The 4459-nt window shown below is 41.8% G+C and overlaps 1 non-coding gene across 1 annotated transcript; it reads left to right on the top strand.

The window, feature by feature from the left end:
• Positions 1-4035: 4035 nt before the first annotated feature.
• On the top strand, positions 4036-4103 carry LOC129476594 (small nucleolar RNA SNORD77). Its single transcript, XR_008655019.1, has one exon. It is a non-coding gene; the product is annotated as a small nucleolar RNA SNORD77 (small nucleolar RNA).
• The last annotated feature ends 356 nt before the right edge of the window (positions 4104-4459 follow it).

Raw genomic sequence — 4459 nt, 5'->3', positions numbered from 1 at the left:
CACAAAAATTAGATGGGTGTGGTGGCACATTCCCATGATCTTAGCTACTAGGGAGGCTGTGGTGGGAGGATTGCCTGAGCCTGGGGGGAGGAGGTTGCAGTGAGCCAAGATCATGCCACTGCACTCCAGAGCAAGACCTCGTCTCAATAAAATAAATAAATAAATAAATAAATAAATAAATAAATAAATAAAGTCTCTGCCCCTGGTTCCTGGCACAGAGCTTCTAAAACCCTTGTAATTTCCTGAGCCATGGGGTGCTAGGTGTATCCTTTGTTCCAATATTTGGTCTTTGATCCTGGTTCCTGACACAAAGGTCCTAAGTCCCTTGGAATTTCCTGGGTGATAGGAGTATCTTTTGATCTAATGAGGTGACTCTTGGTGAGTTCCTGGATGGGACTGGTGACCAGAAAAACCAAGCCATGGTTAGATGTTTGGAACCTTCAGCCTTACCCCCATCCTCTGGGGAGTGGAGAGGGCGTGGAGATTGAGTTAATAATCAACATGCGTACATGATGAAGCCTCCATTAAAATACCTAAAGTATATGGCTCAGAGAGCTCCTGGATTGGTGAACATATCCACATGCTGGGAAGGTGGCATACCCCAACTCCCACTGGGACAGAAGCTCCTCTACTCTGTTTCTTCCAGATCTCACCCTGTGTACCCCTTCAACTGGCTGTTCATCTGTATCCTTTATTATATCCTTTATAATAAACTGGTAAATGTAAGTGGTTCCTTGAGTTCAGTGAGCTGTCATAGCAAATAATTATTATTACTATTTGAGATGGAGTCTCACTCTGTCATAGCAAATTATTATTATTATTATCTTTTGAGATGGAGTCTCACTCTGTAGCCCAGTCTGGAGTGCAGTGGCATGATCTCTGCTCACTGCAACCTCCCGGGTTCAAGCGATTCTCCTGCCTCATCCTCTTGAGTAACTGGGACTACAGGTGCATGCCACCACGCCCGGCTAATTTTTTCGTATTTTTAGTAGAGACGGAGTCTCACCATGTTGGCCAGGCTGGTCTTGAACTCCTGACTTCAAGTGATCCACCCACCTCGGCCTCCCAAAGTGCTGGGATTATAGGCGTGACCCACCACGCCCAGCCCATAGCAAATTATTGAACCCGTGGGAACCTTCAATATGTAGTCAAGTTGGGTAGAAGTGTGGGTCATCTGGGGACCCATTTCTCGTGACTGGCATCTGAAGTGGGGGCAGTTTTGTGGGACTGAGCATTCGACCTATAGTGTCTGCACTAACTCCAGGTAGTTAATGTCAGAATTTAATTGTAAGATACCTAGTTGGTATGCAGAGAGTTGAAGAATTGGTTGGTGTTGAAAAACCTTTCACACATTGGTATCAGAGTTAAGTGTGAGAGTAAAGAAACAGGGATTCCCTTTTTAGTAAGTGCAAACTTGTTCTAAAGTGAAGGTAAAGTTGACAGGACAAACGGTGCTGGGTGCATATTGGGAGACAATTCTCCAGAGCTCTTTGGTGTTTCCACGCATCTTACAAGCAGAGACACTGACTGCCTTTGTTCCAGACTAACTTTTCCAGAATATTTATACAGCAAACAGCCTTAGAAGAGAGAAATAATGTCTCCCTTCAGAGCAAAGGGCAGGTTTATTCATTGTCCCATTATAACAAAGATAATATCTCCCTGTAGAGCAGGGGTGTCCAATCTTTCAACTTCCCTGGGCCACATTGGAAAAAGAAGAATTGTCTTGGGCCACACGTAAAATACACTAACACTAACCACAGCTGATGAGCTAAGAAAAAAAAAAAATCACAAAAAAACCTCAAGTTTTAAGAAAGTTTATAAACTTGTGTTGGGCCACATTCAAAGCTGTCCCAGGCCGCATGTGGCCCATGGGCTGTGTGCTGGAAAAGCTTGCTCTAGAGCAAAGGTCAAGTATGCTTACTGACCATTATAAAAGATTTGAGTTCCCTAAACTTAGGGTCCCACTCCTATAACGCAACCCACACATGTGCAGGTGTCATCTGATCCTCTTTGTGTTGCCCTATAAGAATTAGGCTTAGGGAAGCAGCACAAATGCTGATGCTCTGGCTACTGCTATTGCTGTGAGGAATGAACTGTCCTTATCCTATGTCTCCAACCCCGGAGTCTCATGTCTTCACTAGCATCTATAAAACTGTGCTAAGCTAACTTGCTTGTTTATGAGTAAAATCTTATGGACTGGATAAAGAAAATGTGGTACATATACACTGTGGAATACTATGCAGCCGTAAAAAAGAATGAAAACATGTCCTTTGCAGGGACATGGATGGAGCCAGAGGCCATTATCCTTAGCAAATTAATGTAGGAACAGAAAACCAAATTCCAAATGCTTCCACTTATAAGTGGGAGCTAAATGATGAGAACACATGGATACATAGAGGGGAACAACACACACGGGGGCTTATAGGAGGGTGGAGGTTGGGAGGAGGGAGGAGATTAGGAAAAATTACCAATGGAGACTAGGCTTAATAGCTGGGTGAGGAAATAACTGTACAACAAACCCCCATGACACAAGTTTACTTATGTAACAAACCTGTATATCCAGCACATGTACCCGTGAACTTAAAATAAAAGTTAAAAAAAAAAAAATCTTAGACCTTTCACAGTTCTTGAAGGTACTAACTTGGGAGAACATAATCTATAGACACGTTTGTAGTCAGGATATCAAGTTTCCTAGAAAAGGTAGAATTGTCAGTATGTGTCACGATAGTGGTCATGATCATATATTGGGAATATGAGTTTGATTATATGAAAAAAATAAGTTGCCTGATTAACCTTACAGACCACCTTCCTCAGAGGCTAAGCAGGTAACATAATTGAGTGATATGGGCTGAGATGAAATCATCTACACAGTCCAGCCAATTGTTGCCTCAATTAAATGAGGACCAATTTTTAGCAGATCTTCCAAGTGAATGAAGCCTGAAATACAGATTTTTATGTGAAAATCCCAATCAATAAAGGTTGAAGACTAATTCACTTTTTAAATAACATGCTTTACATTAAGCTAAACAAAAACCCACTGCTATGTGCCACCTCTGCATCAGACAAGTGGAAAATTGCCCAGGTCTCTTAAGCCCCTACCCACAGGAAATAAGCAAGTGGAAATTAAGGCTCATATATAGCCACCAATCAAGCCAAGGTATATCAGGACCTGCATTCTAACTCCTTGTCTCCATGATAAGACCATAAGAGTATTCATCCTCCTCTTTCCTCTTCCACATACGGTCTCTTGTTGCTCACTTCCTTCATACTCATCTTACTCTAATTATAGCCTTTATTTGTGTTTGTATACCCAATTTCACCCATGTTAATTCATGGTGTTTTCAAAAAAATCATTAAGACAGAATCACAAATAATAATATCTAACATTTACTGAGCACTTAAATTGTGTATGAAGCACTATAGCAAGCAATTTGCATACACTATTGTCTTAGTCAGTTTGGGGTGTATAACAAAGTACCATAGACTGGGTAGCTTATAAACAACAGAAATTTACTTCTCACAGTGCTGGAGGTTAGAAATAGATCAGGTGTGGGTTCTGGGGAGGGTCCTCTTCCTGGTTGCAGACTACCGATTTCTCCTTGTAGCTTCACATGGCACAAAGAGAACTAGAGAGCTCTTTGGGGACTCTTTTATAAGGGCACTAATCCCTTTCACAAGGGCTTCATCCTCAGGACCTAATCCCCTCCCAAAGGCTCATCTCCTCATACCATCACAATGAAGGTTAGGATTTCAACATCTGAATTTTGGGGGGACATAAACATTTAGTCCATGACACTTAACTCATTTAAGTCTCATAACAATCCTTTTGGAATAGTGTCCCTATTTTACAGTTGAGAAAAAAATAGTTTGAGAAGGTGGTTGCTGAGGGCTGGAGATAGGAGGGAATGAGAAATTATTGTTTAATGCGTATCAAGTTTTAGTTTGGGTAAATGAAAAGAGTTCTGGGGATTCATTGCACAACCATGTGAACACACTAAACACTACTGAACTGTACGCTTAAAAATGGTTAAAAGGGTACTATGATAGTTGCATAGTTCGGCAGACTGAATCATCAAGAGATTTAATATTTGTCTGATGTATTTGGGACAATTTTTTTTAATGATTAAGAAGGTAAATGTTATGTTATCTGTATTTTACCACAATTTTTTTGTGTTTGTTTTTTGAGACAGAGTTTCACTCTTGTTGCCCAGGCTGGAGTGCAATGGTGCGATCTCAGCTCACCACAACCTCTGCTTCCCGGATTCAAGTGATTCTCCTGCCTCAGCCTCCTGAGTAGCTGGGATTACAGGCATGTGCCACCACACCTGGCTACTTTTGTATTTTTATTAGAGATGGCGTTTCTCCATGTTGGTCAGGCTGGTCCTGAACTCCCGACCTCAGATGATCTGCTTGCCTTGGCCTCCCAAAGTGCTGGGATTACAGGTGTGAGCCACCACGC

This window comes from Symphalangus syndactylus, chromosome X (assembly GCF_028878055.3).
Source record: "Symphalangus syndactylus isolate Jambi chromosome X, NHGRI_mSymSyn1-v2.1_pri, whole genome shotgun sequence".
Lineage (NCBI taxonomy): Eukaryota > Metazoa > Chordata > Mammalia > Primates > Hylobatidae > Symphalangus > Symphalangus syndactylus.
Note: the sequence above shows the minus strand (reverse complement) of the source record. Positions and strands in the feature narration are given on the sequence as shown.